The following is a 22,638-nucleotide window of genomic DNA, read 5'->3' on the forward strand; positions in this document are numbered from 1 at the left end:
TTTGGTGCAAACAGTTTGTTAAAATCTTTTATCGTTTTAGAGATATAGCGATAACAAGAAAAGGGTGATGCGTGGAGATAACTCCTATAAAAATAAGTGTTCGGTCACACAGGGTGAGTTTTGAAATCCCCATCACTGTACAACAACATTGACCAAACATCCATTCGATATGTTGTAAAACAAAAAAGCATCTCAGACGGCAGAACAAAAAATCAGAAGAAAAACAAAATAATAACTAATACAAATGCAATAGTAACCCAATAGGTACAAATAAAAACCCATGAACATGAAATATCGAACCCATCAAATGAATTAGAACTACTACAAAACATCCGCCAGCCCATACATTAACGGTGTCTAACAACTGCAATATTCTAGAAACAGTGCAGGACCATTACAAAACATGTGTGTATAGCCGTTTTATCCGTTGAACATACGGTAGAAGTTCGTTGATGAATTTATCTTCCAGACCTCCAACGAATGTATAACGGACACGTAACGGATACAAAACGGAAACGAAACAGACGAGTACCGTACAAAACGGACGCCTACCGGACGTTCAATAGACATTTTATTCGTTTGTCGTCCGTTCAAAGTTTTGAACATGCTCAAAAATTTCCATCGGACAGAACGGACGTCGACGGATAAAACGTACGACAAATGGACATGCCACGGATATGGACAGACGTCTAACGGATAAGAACCGACGTCTTAAGGACATGAACGTTAAGCTGTGACCGAGGCTTAAGATGGTAAAACGGAAAACTTCACTTCGAAAGTTGTACGAACGCCATCATACTTGTGTTTACTATGAGGTAAAGAAAATATAATGTGCATAGCTGACTAACAAACACCAAATCGTGAAGTATGAAAAGACATTAAGGAAGAAAACAAATGGGTAAATAGTTATCAAAGGTACCAGGATTATAATTTAGTACGCCAGACGCGAGTTTCGTCTACACAAGACTCTACAGTGACGCTCATATCAAAATATTTATAAGGACAAACAAGTACAAAGTTGAAGAGCATTGAGGATCCAAAATTCATGTTCAAAGTCAGTTACCGGTTGCCTTCGTTAATCTTGGATGTGTTTTAAGTTACATTATTGTTTAAGGGCTACTTGAAGCCGCATCTGGGTGCTGGATATCATCGTTTTTTAGAAGACCAGTTGGTGGTTGCAATTTCTGCTCTGTAGTCGGGTTGTTGTCTCTTTGACACTTTTCCATTTCAATTCTTAATTTGATTGCATACGTGATGATATAGACTTAAATAATCGTAATCGACAACAGTACCATAACAAACAAATTCCACCAGTTTTTATGTCACCAGTTCGTACACGCATGAAAAAGAGATATAATAGACAGTAGATTGAATTCGTTGTTGAAGCTTTCGTAAAGATGCTCGTGTATACAAACAGATAAAAGGTACTACAATTGGTACATACTCTTCATAATATAATTACACTTGCACCTTTATTATATTTTTATTTCACTATTTAAACCATAGAGCTTGCTGATTGCTACGGACAGTAGAACATACATGTCATGTGTTCTGGTCATGTATAGCATATATCTTTTTTTCTATTCAATCAAACATTTACATTTTAAAAGATGAAATATATGATTTAAACATTAACGTTGTTATTTTAAAAAACATTATACAGTTTTAAAAAATTACATTATAACTACTTTTAATATACAATTTAATGCAGCTCTTAAATAGTGTGTAACATATATAACAAATAATTAAATGAAAATTCAATTAGGCAAAGGAAAGTTTGATAACTCTGTATTAATGATTTGCCACACATACGTTTTTCTATAAATTGTCATGTTAAGTCTACAATTGTTATAAAATGTAAGTCTGATTACATGACTAGTGTGCACAGGCAATGACGATGATGTGCAAAGTAACCAACATTAATAATTATTTGTTCACATCATCATTTGTTTAAGAAAGAAAAGAAAACACAAACCTGAGGGAATAGCATGCACTCATAAAAAAGCAAGATCTGGTATGGCAATAGTGTTATCGTCTCATGCTTTACAGGCATTACGTGCCATGCGAAACCACTTACAATCAAAATAATCGGAAAAGGACACAATCGATAAAAGTCCAGATAATTTAAACTATCATGGTTTCTGAAGATTTAACAGTGTGGAAGCATACCACTAGGGAATCGAGACATAATTTGTATGTATGATCTGTAAACATATCTCACGCGATTTCATTCGTTTTTTTTTCACTATTTGGGAGCTGGATTTTTTGTAAGGCGCAAAACCCTGCTTATGAAATTCGTATAGTGTGAAAAAGCAAGAGTGAAACGTATCAATTCAGATATCTAAATACCTTATGGTAAAAGATATAAATACCAGCGAACAAAATTAATAGAAATTTGAACAGGAAGAAGCATATAAGTAGCAACTGTTCATGATGTTTTGACACAACACTTTAATCAACCCAAAATTTAATCTTGACATTTTAATTGCTAACCATAAAACTGCCATAACGAGTCAATCTCTACTCGGTATATTTCAAAATATTGTTTTTTAAATATCAGATTTCTGACAAGCATGTATAAGTTTGCATGATTTATCACGAATAACGAATTTTTGGAAAAAAATATCAATGTTTTTCAATCAAACTTATCGCCTTACAACATTTAAAGTATCCTAACGGTACCATCGCATTTTTTTTTTTTTTTTTTATCAAAATCGCAATCAGTGTATAAGAATAGCAAAGTTTCACCCTTAGAAAATCTTGATAAACAGTTGAAAACTATTCAACGTTTGAAAATCGGGAACATGACAACATTCAATATAAACAATTCAGTCGTCTAAACATAATGTATTATGAAACACACAATGTCAACATCAGCATTCTATTTTCACAGAAAATAAAATAGAATTGATTTTCGAATTTTGTGGGTTTTTTTTTTTGTGTTACCACTTTTAAACAGCGCTTTTTGGCTACTTAGTGGCGGCCACCTTTTATTGGTGAAGGAATCCGGTGTGCCTGGATAAAAACTCCGACTTTCAATAAGAAAACTGACAATCATAGTCAAATAATATTGGAAATCTAGTGCACGCACACGAGCGGGGTTCGAACTCACAACCTCAGTGTAGACTGGCTATTGATAAAAATGTTAGTACTTAGACCATTCGGTCACCGAGACCCGAAATAATAAAATAAAAACATCTTCAAATGGAACCAAGAGAATATCTATCATGTATAGAAAAAATCGAAATATATGTTTTTATCTGTAATTTCCAATTTGCCTTATAGCATGCATACTTGAATAAATGACAGCTGAAGGACGCCTCCAGGTGCGGGAGTTTCTCGCTGCATTGAAAACCTGTTGGTGACCATCTGTTGTTTACTGTTCCATGCATGGTCGGGATGTTGTCTCTTTGACACATTCCCCATTTCCATTCTCAATTTTATTAGTATCAAACTTTAAATCAATATCATTCAAAATGGCTATACACTTGTCTGCTTTCCACACATATTTTTAATGGTCTTGTACTAATTCTGGAATATTGCAGTTGTTAGACACCGTTTACATGTATGTATGGGCTGGCGGATTTACTGTAGTAGATCTAATTCATTTTATGGGTTCGATATTTCATGTTCATGGGTTTTTATTTGTACCTATTGGGTTACTATTGCATTTGTATTGGTTATTATTAGGTCTTTCCACTATTCGTGGAAAGATCTTTTGTTTTCTGAGATGCTTTTTTGTTTTCCAACATATCGAATGGATGTTTGGTCAATGTTGTTGTACAGTGATGGGGGTTTCAAAACTCACCCTGTGTGACCGAACACTTATTTTTATAGGAGTTATCTCCCCGCGTCCCCCTTTTCTTTTTATCACTATATCTCTAAAACGAAAATTTTTTTTAACAAACTGTTTTCACAAAACTGTTCGTCTACTCTTTAGAATGATTTAAATTTTAACTGGAGTGATCGAAAGACATCTAATGGGAGTTATTTCCCTTTGAGAATTTAAGATAGGCGATATGTTGAATAAATTCATACGGTATACATGTAAGTTGTAGAGGCCTACAGTCTTTTCATATGAAGTCCTTGGTCCATTCGAAGAAAATAATTGAGGTCAAGGTCAAAGGTCAAGGTCATGTCATAAATTTTGAATTTTGCTTGTTATCATTATTCAAAAGAGACTGTTACAGTTAATGTTATGATAATGAAATAACTGTTAACAATAAGGGGCAACTTCAACCTATTTCAGTTAAAGTGTTTTGGTTGAACCTTATAGGAGTTTTCTCCCCTTATGTATTTGAAATCAGTATTTCTCCACAACCATAGAAGTGATTGAACTGGGGTCTTTTGATTCGAGATCACTGACATAAGACCTTGAAATTGAGGTCGAGGTCAAAGGTCAATTTGACGTTCTAGATTTTGAACTTTGCTTAAAATTCTTTCTTGTTCATTATCTTTTTTTTATATCAGTTTGAGATTACAAATTACATCAACAAGGAGTGACATTTTGTAACATATTTTTTTTAAATTTCATTCTTATTATCGAGGTTGAAAGACCTTCAATTGTTCTCTGAAGAATTGGTTTTAAATGTCATTTGTATTGGTTATTTTTGAATTTGTATTGGTTCCCGGATACACCTTTACTGGTGCACTATTCTACCTATATGGGTTCACTATTGCAGTTGAATGGGTTCACTATTGCAGTTGTAAGGGTTCACATTGATATCTTTTTTGGTTCACTATTGCATTTATATGGGTTCACTTTTGCTTCTTGATGAGTTTGCTTTTAAATTTGGATGGGTTTACTGTTACAACTTTATGGGCTTACCTTTTCACCTTGATGGGTTCACTACTCATTAACAAACTAACTAGCCAAGCTAGGAATAACCTCGCCAATGTTGATTACAAGTTCTTTTGTAAATATGTTAAACTGTCGCGTGTATAGTGTAAGTTGAAATCATTACCTCAAGATCATAATTATTTTTTACAGAATCTTTTATCAAACCTTCAAAAATTAACAATGGGGATAAGGATTTCCTATATTACGAATAATCGTTTATTTGAATAGGGAAGGGCGACCTCCTCCAATAGTATTTTTTGTGTCTTACAAATGTATCATGCATGGCATAATGACAACATGCACCTGTTATTGATCTTTATCCCCTTATTTGATCGGTTCATAAAACTTTACAATGCGTTTCTAACAAAAAAATTTGAAATCGTTATTTCAAAAGTTAGTTTGTTTTTTCGCATTAGGGATCAATCTTGAATATTGGCTTATTTTGAATTGTGTTCTACCAATTAATTGTAAAAATGAGAGTGTTATGATTAATGCATAAAAATAAATAATATGTCAAAATATTGAATAACGTCATCACAAAAGAACTAGAGCCTTACAAAACAGAAACAATATGAAACATTTCTACAGCAAATTAGTGTAACCATACTTTGGATTTCTTTACCATTGATGTGTTTCTAAATTAAACACCTTTACAGTGATATAGAAAGGGGAATGATTATCAATAAATGGCTTATGAGTATCCTGTTGGAGAATATATAAAAACTCAGGAATTATATGAGAAATTGAAGAACGTTGTAGATGAATCTAAGACGATGGATTGTCTTTTCTTTTGATGTTCGTATACAATAAAGTAGTACATATCGTTACAGAAATCAGGTAACAACAATATATATATATATATATATATATATATATACAACTCGTCTAAACATCAACCCAACAATGTTAGATCTGTAAATTTGCTTTATAATCATAATTATATATAAGGATATGTTGTATGAGTGCCAATGAGACAACTCTCCATGAAAGTCACAATTTGTAAAAGTAATGATACAATGACAATACATAAAAAATAAAACAAACAAAAAAGAACGGGGAGGGGTATTTATAAAACAATTCGAAAAAGACAACCATAACGTTGGACAAAATCTCGCCATATAAATTTACGAACACATGTACAAGGAAATAAAATAATTGTGAGGTAGAATATACATGGAGTACGGAATTTAAAAAAAAAACAATAATTGGTTGTATATAGCATTGGAAATGAAATGAAAATTTAATTGAAAAATGGCTGTTTCCAGTTTAATTCTTTGTTTGGAATTTGTTTGTTTCTTGCATATTTTACATTCGTCATGAACTTTGATTTCAGTTACATTTGTGATATGTTTGAAAACTCGACATCAACTTCGAACACGTTGTAAATGACCAGATAAGTTTGGAGTCTATAGAATGTACTATTATAATAGTACTGTGACACGAGTATTTAATTAATTAATAATCAATTAAAAAGGAAATCAACTTCAAACCATACCTACACAGAATAATAAAAATAAGAAGCAAGATAATTATCGTTGTAAATCTGTTCAATTTTGTTGGCGATATTTCCAGATCAAAACATTGTAAACTCCACTCAATTTGAAACAAATATTTAACACGAATACAGTTTTCAAGTGCTATCCTTTCATAACTTTGGCCTTCTTGCTTATGACATTTTAAATACGACACATTTGTATTCGACCATGAACAATTCTAAATAAGTGTCAGAACAATGTTCGCATCTACTTTAAATTTGATAAATAATCAGTTTTGTGAAAGAAACGTTTGCACATAATCAAATGTAAATCTATTACATCATAAAACCAGTTTACATTTAGTTATAGAATTCTACTGCATGATTCAATACCTTTAAGTCAATTCGGATTAGTAAAGGATGGAATTGTAATTTACAAATTACCCTTAACGTAAGGTATGATTATAAAACTGTTTAACTAGAAATTTCATTTAAGCTACTCACATAATTATCAGACTGATATACCTGTTCTTTTTTTATGTAGTTGTCTTCGTTTTTGTATTTTGTTTGTTTGTATGAATATGGCTGTCTAATTACGAAACACAAAACCTTTGATTCATTAATAAATAGAGAAGTATTTGCATTTGTTAGCTATATGATTTCAATAATCGTTGTTTTCAAGCTTTAAGAAAAATAAAAATTATTTATCAATTGTACATATTAATTAAATATCATTATCCTTTTCGTAAATGATCATAGATGTTAAAAGAATTATAATTCTATTTATCAAATCTAGACGCTACATTTAAAAAGTAGTTATGGATAGACTTTTTTATATAAAATATGATTTTAAGATAAATAGATGTGTAAATGTAATCATGACAAGGCATTTTTTAAAAAATCTAATTACGAGCCATGTATATTTACATACAATACAAGTCGTCCGTCATTAAATACATACACTTCAACAAAAAAAACTATTTTATTTATACAAATATAGTGTACAGAGTATGCTTCAAAGAATTAATCACTTGCAAATTGAGTATTAACAGATTGTAAAGCAGGGTTTGATATTTCAACACTTTTGATGATATAAAGAGGAAGTATAAAGATTGTGAACCGTGTAGAGGTGAAAAATTATTATGTATAAAAAAGAAAAGAATTCCAGTGACGAACAATGCACAAAATATTACCTTGCATAGATACACCCTAGTAAATCTGCTATATGTTTTCTTATAAGGAAATGTTAGATGACTTATCGTTTGTTAGAACCCTTTTCTGTGTGTAGAAAAAAAAACATTTAATGGTTGTCGGTCTTCAAACAAGTGTAAACAGTACTATAGAAACAACTGAGAGATACATAGAGTGCTCATTCAAATCGTCAAATTATGTTAATGTATCTTACTCTAATTATTCTTACAATATTACTGATCTGCCGTTAGATACAAATGCTGTACATTTAGAGGAAATTACACAATGGATTTGGAGAATTATATCACCAATAATATTGATTGTCGGAGGTTTTGGAAACATTGGAATTATTATTGTTTTATGTCGGATGAAACAATGGAAAAATATAACCTACAATTTCCTTTTTATTCTTTCTGTATCGGACACTACCGTACTTATAACTGGATTAGTGAGACGATGGATTCTAGCAACGTTCGATTTCGACATTAGGACCATTTCTGACGTCGGTTGTAAACTGGATGTTTTTATGATATATTTTTCAATGCATATTTCGTCATGGATACTGGTATCCATAACCGTTGAGAGGTTCGTGAAAACTCGGTTTCCGTTACAATATCGAACTGCAAAATTTTCATCACTGCTTAAAATAGTTCTCATAGTACCAATGCTGATGAGCTTCGCAATAGATGGTCATCTTTTTATAAATAACGGTTTGATGGAAGTACAGAATAAATACATATGCAATAACACATCACCTGCATCTTTCAATTTTGAAGAAAAATATTATGTTGTTATAGATCTTGTATGGCTGTCTTTACTTCCATTTATGTTGATGTTTATAATGAATATCTTTATTGGACAATCATTACGGAGCTCTGGACGATTACGTGGATTATTTATGAGGAGTAAAGAATATAGAAAGCGCAACATAAGGAGTAGTAAGCGCCTTACTCATATGTTATTCTTCATTAGTATATATTTCATAATAAGTACACTTCCAATATCAATTTTCAATGCAGTTGATTCGTTTACCACGTCAGCAACGACATTTATATCAGCACAACGTGGGCTTATCAAAGCAATACTGTATTTGTTTCAATTTTCTAATTATGGAATTAACTTTTACATTTACGTCAACATCAACGAAACTTTTAAAAGAAACCTTCCAATGGTTTGCCGGAGAAATATGTAAGTGTTCATAAAAGTGTAGATAAAAACCAATTTTATGTCATATGACGACCTTAATATTTTCTGTCAATACCAACAACTTTATTGAAACCATTGAACGACTCGACAAAAAATGCAATTTATTTTACACAATCAAATATTAATTACAACTATAACTAAAGGCTTGTTAACGCCTTATCCATAATAGATTTTATTGAAGAATGGTGTATACTGATTCTTCAGTAAACAGTTTTTTTTAATTAGAAAACGAAATAAAAATGGCATAAGAAAGCGCTTTAACATGTTTACATCTTTTTTTTTTACTTTTAATCAATGAACAATCCTAATTTAGTTTTTTTTTAAATTATGGTTCCCCTTTTTTAGAAGCATTCGGTCCTATATTCATTCGACGTTTATATAAATAGGTTGTGTAAGAAAATTATTTGTTTTGATTGAATGATGTTCTAACAGAAATTTATATTTATGTGTTTGGTATATAAAAGCAGAACTATTTGTTATAGTTTTCATAATATTTATTGCACATAAGAATATACATGTTGTTATAGAATGTTTATACTAATTAATATTCACAGGATTAAATTAATCAATGCAAACTTTTCCTCTGTATGTAGATTTGTATGTAGATTTCGAATTGCCCACCATTTTGATATGAACAAATATATGATTTTAGATTTGTGTGCTTATAAAATTAATAAAACGCTTCTCTGAGCGAAGCATGATACGACCGCAGAGGTCGAACCCTGAACAGATGGGTCAAATTTGGACACAATATTCATGGTTGATACTGGTTGAATTTAGATTGTGATCAAATTTGTTTTATATAGGTTTCTGACACAAAATAAATGTGGTCAAATATCTTTAAAAAAAAATTCAAATTTGAAAAATTTAAAAAAGAAAAATATGAACCTCTTAAAAAATTTGGAAAAATGCTTGTTTTGCACTATTGTTGTCCCGTTATTCCTAAACTGTTGGTAAAATAATCCCCAAAAAATCATCCCAACGTTCCTGTTGTGGTATGGACCTGAACGTAATATTTCATAGAGATCCAGTCACTGAAACTAAATTTATTGTCCTGAAACCAAATGGACGACGAATCATACGACTGAACAGACAACCATGAGTTCATAGCAGTATACTTACCTTAGAAAAAAAAATTTGCGGTCGTAAAAAAAGGTTAATTTCTAGTTGACAAAAGCAACATGTTTGTACAGTCAAATATGAATATCAGTGTCTCGATGACATCGATCCTCAGTTAAATAGTGTAAATCTATTTAGATACCACAGGTCTTGTGTGTACATGTGCATGCGTATAATAAAAGTAGTTTTGCTAGTTTGAAAAGATAAGATATTTAAAATAGTAAAGTCAAAATTCTCGGATATTAAAAATTCTTTTTGTAATATATATATCTTAAAAGTGTGAAAGGGAAAAGCAATAACAAAACAATAACTTGGAAGTATTAATAATTCACGTACTGAATTTATAAAAACAAAAAAACATTAAAAAAATCAGTTTCATCCAATTTATGCAAATTATCTTATACCTAATGTTACTAACATTTGGATGTGAACATTAGATAGGATTCTAATATTCAAGTAAGTGTATAAAATAAGACATAAAATAAACGTTAAAAAATCTGAACACAATGTGCTTCAAAGAACAATAAAAAATTTTGTTTATTTAAACTATATTTATTAAGCATGTATAAAAGGTCATTTGTGAGATAACATCATATTTGAAAAGAAAGATTTGATCATCTCTTACAAGGGAACTAATAAACAATATCATGATCCTTGTCTCCCAAAAGAGTTGATTTGTTTTCTTATTCATCAAAATGATTCTAAAATTTAAGCAGGCAATACTCTTCATACTTATAAGTTTTCCAATCGAATTCTACATGAAGGTCATGTTTCTATAAATGTCAAATTTCTTAATTACAAAATGGAATAATCGTTCCTAGTTGTAGCAAACAAACAATACTTTCGGGGCAACATATACAAATATGAAATCTTTATAATAACGGGAAAACAAATATTGAAAATTCCTTCAATAGGACTTTCCTGTTACACTAATCAAAAGTGTAATGCTATTTAGAAAACTTGTTTTTCAAATGTTATAAAAATAAAAATCAACAATTTAAGTCTAAGATAGCATTTGAAATGGTCAGTTTTTGTTGTCTCTTTCTAATGATTCCAACAACGAGTAATTCCATCGCATATTGTTTTACTTTCGTCATTGTATTTTGGGAACAGGACCATGCGATAACTATATAACACTTTATTTAGTTAATTATATCCTGTAAACGGTATTGTAACAAAGTAACAGGATAGTCACATGAGGATATGCAAATTGATTCATGTAAATGTATGCTGTTGTTAAATAACTCACCCCTCCGTCTGTGCCGTGATAATTTTTTCTTATATGGTATATATTTCAAACACGTTTCTATTAAGGAAATAAACTATCATAGATACGGACGAGTTACTTATTTGAACAAGCTGTATATTTTCTGGCATCCCTTAAAATAAAGTCAGACGAGAATAGTTATTATGTCATTTATTTATGTTGGTGTCGTTCAAATGCAGTACAAATTGATCAATAATTTAAGTCTCAGATAGCATTCGAAATGGTCAGTTTTCGTTGTCTCTTTCTAATGATTCCAACAACGAGTAATTCCATCGCATATTGTTTTATTTTTGTCATTGTATTTTTGGGAAGAGAACCATAACTTTATAACACCATATTTAGTTAATTATATCCTGTCACCCGTATTGTCTTAACGTCTACCGGGAACATTGTTACATTAAGTCTGTGCTAAATTGCGTTAAAGCCTTTAAAACAGCTTAAATAACCAAAATATCCAGTATGTGTAAAAATGTATGTAAATACATGTATATACTTTTTGAAGACGCTTCGATGAAATACTGTTATCATGTAACTGCTACTTAAGTAACAGGATAGCCACAACAGGATATGCAAAGTGCTTCATTCAAATTCTTGTTGTTATACCCCCCGTCTGTGCCGTGATAATATTTTCTTACGTGGTCTATATTTCCATCACGTTTCTATTAAGGAAATTAACTATCATAGATACGGCTGAGTTACTTATTTGAACAAGCTGTATATTTTCTGACAGCACTTAAAATAAAGTCAGAAGAGAATAGTTATTATGTCATTTATTTATGTTGGTGTCGTTCAAATGCAGTACAAATTGAAAAAGAACATGAAAGAGATAGATTACATAAAAGACGTTTATTTGATATCTCACTGTGCTCATTATTAGAAGACTTGTATTCAAATAAAACTGCACTTTCATTTAAATAATTTATCTATCAATTTAATCTTTAAATAACAAAAAAGAAGAGCTGTGATTTAAATTCATTTCGAGTCGCATTACGACAGCAAACACCACATTTAAGGAGGGAATAATTTATAGTGGCCATAACAGTTCATGTATGCATGAAGTCAACGATCTTATTTGAATCATTATCTAAAGTATTGACAATATTAAAATAGTAAATACATAACCTGACAAATTATTACCTTTCTATGTAAAGAATTGTAGGGGATTTTAGAAGCTTCAACAAGTTATATTATGACTATTGTTCCTACTGCATCTTCATAACTGCTTACTGATGGTTTGTGTAAACATATCTTCATTTCAAATATATTATTTTCATCAGGGATAGAATTATTCCGGGTTTCTTTGGTTTTTATGTTATGCAGTAAATGCACGAAACCTGAGTAACACCTCTGATATTAATACTGATAAATATATACACATTATTCAGATTCTGTAAACATTTAAAGAGTTTCTTTAGAATCCTAACGATACATCGTCTAAACTCTTGACATCGAAATCTACTTAACTGCATGCAACATTCCAGTTCACCCAATTAAATTCATGCAAAAATTGCTGTCCGGGATTGTTCCCATGACTAGGGAATTTCCCGAAACAATCAATTATGACAAAAGGAGATAATTTGTGTTTAAAAAGTAGTTCATTGACCTTATTATTTCTATTTACAAAGCATAACAATGATGTTTTATTTCCTTACATTAGTTAATGAAAAACAAAGATTGATTGATTTTTCAATAGTTCATAAAGCCTTCAAATAGCGGCAATGCTTTAATTTATCAAAGGTTTAATATTATTAATACATTTATTTTATTATAGTTTCAGCATGCGAAGACGGACTTCGACACAGCAGAATTCTGCTTCTACCAAAACAACACAAACTGATGTTCCAGCCTTGGTTCAAAATGGCAATGTTCATGCTTACAAGGATTCGATTGGATGCAAGGAGTCAGACAAACATGTTAGAAAACAGCGACAATCCCCTCAAATGTTTAATTTATCATTATTACTTGTTCCGTCACTACGAGATAATATCAGTGCTTTATCAGAACACCAAATGCTTTACAATATTACTGATAAAGACGAAACTACTAAACAGGATACAGTTATTGAAAGTACATATCTCTAACGTAGAGTATTAAGAATGTTTAACATTTGAATTTACATAGACGGACAGTTATTGCAATTTCGACTCATTACAATTACGGAATGTGGTCCTATATGATACATGTAGTACATCGATATGAATTTTAGAGTTATAGTTAGATTAGAGAGAGAGAGCTAGGTTCAACTTCCCAATTATCAATTTCCCATTTCTCAGCAGTAACATACCCTCTGCCCCTTCGTATGGTGTTTACATATCACAATTGATACGTTATTCACGTGCTTGTTCACACTATACGGACTTCATATACAGGAGTGTGCTCCTTACGCAGAAACTGCTCCAACAAAGTTATGAGGAGGACAGATTAAAATTGACACTCCGTAAATTTTATGGACACCATCACGAATTGGTTGATCCATATAATGTCTCTTTAACCAAACTAGCTAAGGACATTTTTACCACATGGTAAATTGTGGTTTGTCATTATGTCGTCTAATCTTTTAATTACCAAACGTGACTTATTCCCGATTGTGACCGTTTTGCTGAATGTGAATTCGCATTACTATAAGACGTGTTTATGTACTTGTTTATCCCAAATTCATGTATTTAGTTTACATGTTTAATGTTATATTTGTAATTCTCATCAGATTTTGTCAAATGTGTTGACGTCTTCTTATTATATATTTAGGTATGACGTATAGAAAAATTAACCACCTCCTCTTTAATAATTATATTAAATTTTGTACGATTATTTACGTTTGTGGTTGGATTCATAACAAACTGGACATATATATATTACAGTTAATTGCTATTAATAAGTATTGCAATATGCATTTTGTTTAAATGAATTATCAGTATTTAGTTCTAACTCAATCCTAATTCTATCTCATTTTTGAATGATAGTTTTTCATATGTGACGTCATGCTGTTTCTAAATTTCATAAATTCAAATGTGGCATAACGTTTCTGCCTTTTCGCCATCGTATGTGACGTCACAATTTTTTTTAATTACGTTGACGCTTGGACTGATTCGGATGTGTGTCTATTTTGTGATAAACTTGGGTTTAGTTTTCTGTAATTAGTTAATATTTCAGTTTCATTATATATATCTCTTTCATATTCATTTGTTAACATTTACTGTTTGCAATAGCATTAAGTATTCTATATAATAAGGATGTTCTTATCCCGTGCATAAAAACAATGCCGTATTTGTCAAAACCTTTTCAACTTTTAATCTTCAGTGCTGTACAACTTTGTACCTTTTTCACGTTCGATCTTTTATATCTAGGCGTTATGTATTCAGGTTTAGTTTTCTGTAATTAGTTAATACTTTAGTTTCTTTGTGTATATCTCTTTCATATTCATTTGATAAAATTTACTGTTTGCAATAGCATGAATTGTTCTATATAATAAGAATGTTCTTATCCCGGGCATAAAAACAATGCCGTATTTGGCGAAACCTTTTCAACTTTTGATCTTCAGTGCTGTACAACTTTGTACTTTTTTCACGTTCGATCTTTTATATCTGGGCGTCACTGGTGAGTCTTGTGTGGGCAAGGCGCGTTTTTGGCGTATTGAATTTTGGACCTGATGCTTTTTGTTATCTATTAATCATGTTTTTCTGTGTCTAATATGTTCTCCTGTTTGTTTGTGTTGTGGTCCTGTGGTGTTGTGTTGTCGTTTCGGTGTTGTATTTAACTTTGCCATTAAAGTGCGAGGTTTGGCATGCCTTAAAACCAGGTTCAACCCACCACTTTTATTCCCCTTTAAAAGTGTCCTGTACCAAGTCAGGAAGATGGTCATTGTTATAATATTGTTCGTTTCTCTTTGTGTTGCATTTTAACGTTGAGTCGTTTGTGTTTTCTCTTATTTTTGAGATATTGAGATAAGACGTGGCACGGTACTTGTCTATCCCAAATTCATGTATTTGGTTTTCATGTTACATTTGTTATTCTCGTGGTGTTTTGTCTGATGATTGGTCTGTTTCTGTGTGTGTTGCGTTTCGGTGTTGTGTCGTTGTTCTCCTCTTATATTTAATGCGTTTCGCTCGGTTTTGGTTTGTTACCCCGATTTTGTTTTTTGTCCATGGATTTATGAGTTTTGAACAGCGGTATACTACTGTTGCCTTTATTTAGTTTTACAAACAGGATCGAATTTTAAAAGTTGTCTCATTCCTCTAAAGTCGGATTATTGAAAGGTTTTATCTAATGATAATAAAAAAAGGGTGTGCGTTTCTCAGATTGTTTATGACGTCTTTAAAATAAATTCTTTTGCTGTTACTACACTGTCCTTGATTACGGGGATGTTTTTCTGTTTACAAGCATGTTAAAAACAACCGTATAATAATATATGTGCAGTGTTTGTAATTGATTTAAATATGTCATATTTGTTTTTGGTTAACTGATTTTCTATTACTGAGGTCGTCAATTTTCTCTTTCGAATTGTTTCTTAACGGGGCCTTTAATATAGCCGACTATACGGTATCGGTTTTCTCGTTGATAAATGCCGTCCGTTTGCCAATAATTCCTTATATTGATATAAGAAGATATGATACGACAACTCTCTTGTCCAAGTAACAATTTCTAATAGTACACCAATATATGTCTAGGTACGGTCTTTAACAGGGAGACTTGGAGCACACCGAACAACAAGTTATGAAGGACCTCAAAAATTGACATGTGCGAAACCATTAAAACAGGAAAAACAACGGTTTAATCGATGTAAAAAAACGAGAAAACGAGAAACACATATGAACCAAATAAAAAGAAGACAGCTACTTAACATCATATTCCCTCACATATATTTGCCCATTATGTGAACTACTGTGGTTAGCTGTCGGATTGTCAATCATATCTCATTATTTTAATTTTTATTTTTTCATTCAGACAAATGAAGTTCGCACCTGTACATTGATTGTGGAGCTATCTGGATACACAATTAAAAATGTAGCATGTTATGGTTAAATTTTGAACGAAGGACGTTACTTGCAAATGGCAGTGATATAGTTTCTATCAAAGCAAACTTTATTAGCTTTACCCTAACAAAATTGGTTTTAATAATAGTTGCAAGTGGCAGTGATATAGTTTCTATCAAGCAAACTTTATTAGCTTTACCCTAACAAAATTAGTTTAATAAAAATGTACTATTATTACATTTTTGGATAAATAATTAAAATTATCAAAATCTGTAGCATCGCAGTTTATCTACCTCATGCATTCGGAAAATGGTTATCTGTTCAGAAATAGTTGTTAGCCATACGATTTTTAGAACCCCAAAGCACATTCATGCATGGATATTTCAAGTTTTCTATTTGTTTAAATATTGACCAGCGTTTTTAAATATCTGCCTGATGTGACTTGCAGTTTACATGGAAACCGTGTTTCTATGCTTTTCGTTACAAATATGAATAAAAAAAAAAAAATAACATAACCATTTCACAGCTCCAGACCCAATAAGCTCGGAGGTACATTTGGATCTAAATTATATATAATATACATTTATTTGATATCCAGTAATTGATATTATTCGAATTTTAGATTTGATTAAACAGATTGTGTACAATAAAAATTATCGAAAAAGAATGGAGATTGAATACAACTCACTACAAACCATTAAAATCTGAAATGGCCTATATATGTACTCGACCGTACTGATTTTTACTCGACCAGTCTGAATTGGTCTGACTTTTACTTGACATTACTCGACCCCAGTCTGAACCATACTTGACTGTACTGAATCGTACTTGACCCTTATCTTTGCTGTTGAAAATAGTCTGAACTATTACTCGACCAGTCTGAAACAGTCTTAACCCATTCTTGACATGTACTCGACCTATTTTTCCAGTCTAAACCATACTTAACCAAAGGTCTGAACAATACTCGACCAGTCTGAACCATACTAGACCAAAAACCCTCTACTTTTTTAACTGTTTAAATAAATCTTTTTTTAACTGACATATATAACAACAGCCAACAAAATTTATAAAAGATTTTAACCTTATATAAGAAATATATCTCTGATTATATTTAGGTTAAAAAAAATATATTATATATAACTTATATCAAAAAAGGGATAAAATTGAATAAATAAATAAAATCATTTTTCTGATTAGTGGTGAAATATAAAGTATAACCTCTGCTTGGGGCAAACTCATAAATAAGATCAATAAAAATAATGTTTTAAATTATTAAAATACATGTATATAACAAAGGGAGCTTACATAAGAGTAATTTGATGTGTATTCCTACTGTTTAACATGTTCCATTATACTCAATCTGTAACTTTTTGACGTGATAAATGATTAAATCAAAATTTTAGATACACATGCATTGTACAATCTAGTGTTTCAGTTATAAACTTGAAACATTTCATATAATTTTAGTGTAAATTTTTAACTTACAATAATAAATTAAAAAACACGGCTCTGGAGTCGCAGTGGCTTCCTTATGATTCAACTAACATACTGTCTTGAAAAAAACTGAGGACGAATATTGTGGTGTTTCGCTTGTTGTGCATGATTGTTTGTCTTACGATGTTGGTATTTTGTGCGTTCCATTTGACTGTCAAATATTTCTGAGTATTTTACTTTTTTTCCTTATTTGTCACATGATGTTTACATGACTTTAAGATATTCTTTTCTATATATTAATACAAACTATATCGATGAAGGGCAGTTTTCAAAAGTCAAAGTATCGTAACCATTTAAATTCAAAGCATGAAATGCAAAAGGATAAAGCCAACATAATTCAATGCTTGTAATATGCGGGAACCATAATTTTTTGACTGAGTATTGACATTTGCATGTAGGGAAAACCCTGAAAACAAAGGTTTACGTAGTGCAAACAATTAAAATGCAATTCATTTAAAACACTATTAAAATATTTGTAAATAAACGAGAAGAGTTGTATTATCATATTTAAATGTGAAGTCATTGTACACGTTTAACCACCTATGAAACATCGTCAGAAATATGTGTAAGATATTTGTTGCACTGAATTGTAAAACAAACAACATGTTAATGACCAATTTTAGTTATTGTCGTTTGTAAATTTCTCAATGTCGTTGCATTGTACTACTTTGCTGCTTTATATTGAGGAAATGAACTAGTATTTTGCATGTAGATACGGAATAGTGAATGATTTGAATGAGTTGATCCTTATCTGACATCACTTACATAATTATGATTAGTCAGAAGATAAAAGTTATTATGTCATGTATTTATGTTGATGTCGTTCAAATTAAGTACAATATGATATAGAACATGAAAGAGACAGATTACAATATAGACGTTTATTTGATATCTTAATCGTTATTAGAGAACTCGTTTTCAAGTAAAATTCGTTTAAATAATTTCTCTTTCGATTTAAATACGAAAATAAACACGATATATTAGAAGTACTTTGTTTTTATTGCCCATAACTGTTTATATGCATGCAGTCAATGATCAGGCATATAAACAAGTATCATCTTTTAAGAATAGTGAAATGGAATATACATAGACCGACAAATTATACCATTTCTATGTAAAGGACTGCATAACAATTTATTTTCACTAATTATTGTTTGTACTGGACCCTTTTTTTTAAAGAATCCCTTGCCAACTGAAAGTTTTTTTTTAATTTAACTACATTTCGTAAATAAAGTGTTCGTGAGGTATAAATTTGTTGCAGATCTTCTTTGATTTTTGATGAAACCTTAATAACAAAGTTCAAAGCCAAAAACAACAAATAAAAACTACCATGCATCTTATTCCAAATTATCAATCAGGACAAAACTGTCATCCAAAAGATTAAGTGTAATAATACCATAAACAGTCAGAGCAAACATGACATTATACAATACAAATATACAGGTATCTACAAATTATATATCAATGAAAGTGTACAGTATATAACAGTTATAATAATATTAGTTTTAATTTACTGATTTCCAAATCAACATTGATAACAATAAAAACGATATCATTATCAATATCAAAATGTTGAATTTATAACCTTTGAAAATAAAATTGATAAAGGATCGATCAGTTTTTACATTTTCGGGCACTGTTAACAGACTATTTACCGGATTTGTAATCACATAAGCAACACGACGGGTGTCACATGTGGAGCAGGATCTGCTTACCCTTCCGGAGCACCTGAGATCACCCCTAGTTTTTGGTGGGGTTCGTGTTGTTTATTCTTTAGTTTTCTATGTTGTGTCATGTGTACTATTGTTTTTCTGTTTGTCTTTTTCATTTTTAGCCATGGCGTTGTCAGTTTGTTTTAGATTGATGAGTTTGACTGTCCCTTTGGTATCTTTCGTCCCTCTTTTAACAACATCAGCATAAAATTGAGAATGTGCTATCCGATTTAAATAAGAGTTGTACAGGTATAACAAAACTTTAAAACCAAATCTTTATATCTACGGCAGTTTTTGATAACTGTTTTAGTAATTTGAGGTAACTTAATCCCCGACTTAATATTTCTTTACTTATACACAGTTTAGTACACCTTAAAAGCTAAAAAGAAATGTTAGTTTGGCATGGATCTATTTTAGTTAAATCATTAATTGTTTGAGATCTAAACTACAAATTTAAGTTCATTTTCATATTGTAAGATGCATGGTGTTTTCATGGTTCTTTGATAGGCTTGATTTGATTACCATTGATCAAATTAAGAAATTTCAGATTTAAGAAATAAACTTTGCTATGCTTTTCCTTATATATATTTTTTGCTAATGCTATTTTCATTGAATAGACAACTCATGCTAGGTATTTGTCATTCTCGTAAGGTAAATTTTTTTGCAACCACTACCTACAGAGTTACATGGTGAACACATAAAGTGCGGTTGATTTAATTATTTCGTCAGCTCTATCGATTCATTTAATAGTGATATTTTTTTACTGAGACTGAACTGATTGTATGATAACTTCGATTTGTTCGATATAAGATATCCAGAAAACTCCTTGTACCACTCATTCCCCATAGGAAACTATGATAGCTGCTGCTGTTTTCTTGTTAGAAAAACAACACATTGTAAAATAAAAATGCTCGGTATGCTTTCCATTGTGGCAACTATCAACTAGAGCCCAAATGATCTGGTTGATTTTAAACGACTGATCACTGAATTCATATCTTTGTCTTTTTAATTTGTAAGATAATATTTTACTTGCTTATTTCATATCTAAAATAGAACAATTATAATACCATTTTTTGTTAAGATTCAAGTATGTTCGTTATCTGTCCGTTTGTTGTCCTCATTACGGACAAAACCTTAAAAATGATTTAACCAACTGATAAGTAAGTTTTTATATCCCCTTTCCCGAGTGATTACCATTTTCCAATTGTTTATAACTAATGGACTTTATCAAATTAAAATAAGTTATAGTCCATTTTATTTTCTATAAAGTCCACATGTTTGGTCTTTGCAGATCTTTTCACAGGTCTGGTCTGGTCAGACCTGTCTCGGGACTGGTCAACAGTAGACTTGTTCACAGTCATGGTCTTTAGCAGACATGCCAATAGGTGTGCGGCAGTCCAAAAACAGACATTTAAACGATGAAGTTAACTTGCTTGTGTCCTATCTTCACCTAGTCAGTGTCTCAAAATGCACCCATACATTATAGTTTTTCTTCTTATACTTATTATTCTGTATTTTGTTTGTAAAAACCTCATATTTCCACAAAAAAATAAACCATTTCCATTCTCATTTATTTTTACAGAGTTTGTCATTAGTGCCGTGTAGAGACAGTAGAGTGCCTCCCCGTGATTCAGGTTAATGCTCTTATAATATACTAGATTATGGAGTGTGTTTCCGAGCGAGAACTTCTCTAATTCATTACTTTAGGAATATTTATCAAAATTTTTCAATATTCAGCCCTATTCTACTTTTTAGTCAGACGTCAGTCGCTACCCTGATATACCCTATCTTTTTCATGTAATTAATACGGATAGCGTTTGACGTCATTATCCGAACAGATTTATCATTTTTACAAAATTTGATTCATTGTAGGCTGTTTTTTTTCTTTTATAATTCACAAACAAAAAACAAATATGAAGCTAAGAAATAGAAGAAATATTAAATACTAAACTCGTTCAAAGGGTATCTACACGTCTTAATCTTCAAAATCGCTTATCTAAAAATACTTCCATCGCTAACATTATCTTCGATCGATGAGTTTCTAGCCCAAAAAATGACTTTAATACATGTGCCCGTCTTTCCACCAACAATACGGTAAGGTCTTCGTTTAATGGTCTCAAATGTTGTTTAAATTTTGAAACTGATATAACTTGAAAAACAAACAGTATTATTTATTTACTCATATTAGTAGGGTGCCCAGTATCGAAAAAGACGTCTAGTTAACGAGTTTAAGTTAACGGATAACACACGGCTGTATTTATATGCAAACTTTTGGAAAATCATTATAGTTTCCAATCATGAATGTCGTCGTAAGCTCCCGTGGTCACGTTCTTCAAGATTTTGTGGTTTCTTAGGGTACTCAAAGATACCTCATCATACAGGCAATCTTCAACACAAAAATAAAGTTATTGCTTTCTGCGTTATTTGTTCAAATGATACTTATCATTTAGCTTAAAAAAATAATTTATCATATAGTGAAGGCTGAAAAGATTTATATAATTTAAGTATAAGTTTTTCATGATTTTAGTAAGGCATTTTTTTAAGCTGAAATTTGTGAACCAAAGAAAATTTATTGCGAATTACTTCCACGGGATTTTTACTCTGATTACATCAATTAGACATGGTTCATATGTGTGCCAAATATCTTTCGTGTGAGAAGAAAATAGCAATTTAAAACACATATTTAGTGATAATTCTGCCTTGATTTAAACATCACCTTTCTCGTGCCGTTAATTGTTTTAAAGCTTACACTATCTGTTCATAAACTAGAACAATTGTCTTCATTTCTCTTTTTTGCTATCTGTAACATTCTACCAGCCGCACATGCTGTAACATGATGCAATACAACGTCATCCCTGTTTAGGATAGGTAAGCACAATGTTTTTAAGTCTTGAAGGACAACATAGATTATTTCACCGATTTGTCAAACCTTTCTAATTGTGACGCTGATGAATCGATAGATGCAGCTCGAGATTTTGTTGTTAGATTAAATGATCTCAAGTCAAAACTCAAAATAGATCATTGTGACTTAAACAAATTGAGCGTAAAATTAGCTACAATTTAAAATGTCTACCTTGTCAAACTTCCTCCTTGTGAATCTACTTTGAAACAATATGACATAAATTTGATGTCTCCCAATATAGCAAATCTACCCTAACAATCTCCGCATCAGCTCGGATTTGAAAGGAGTATGACTTGTTCCTGTCCATCTCGAAGGTCAGATGTCAAATGAATTTCTGCAAGATTTAGTTTGTACTTGTAAGGATATATCTGTGTTTTCAAAGGGTTGCATTTGCTTCAAAACAAAATATATCATGTACAGATTTAGACATATGTCAAAGTGTAAATGCTCGTCTGGTTGTAGT

At 31.1% G+C, this 22,638-nt stretch overlaps 1 long non-coding RNA gene across 1 annotated transcript; it reads left to right on the forward strand.

The window, feature by feature from the left end:
- The first annotated feature begins 7,133 nt into the window (after nucleotides 1–7,133).
- Nucleotides 7,134–13,328, forward strand: LOC143085208 (uncharacterized). Its single transcript, XR_012981268.1, has 2 exons — nucleotides 7,134–8,693; nucleotides 12,869–13,328. It is a non-coding gene; the product is annotated as an uncharacterized LOC143085208 (long non-coding RNA).
- The last annotated feature ends 9,310 nt before the right edge of the window (nucleotides 13,329–22,638 follow it).

This window comes from Mytilus galloprovincialis, chromosome 8 (assembly GCF_965363235.1).
Source record: "Mytilus galloprovincialis chromosome 8, xbMytGall1.hap1.1, whole genome shotgun sequence".
Classification (NCBI taxonomy): domain Eukaryota; kingdom Metazoa; phylum Mollusca; class Bivalvia; order Mytilida; family Mytilidae; genus Mytilus; species Mytilus galloprovincialis.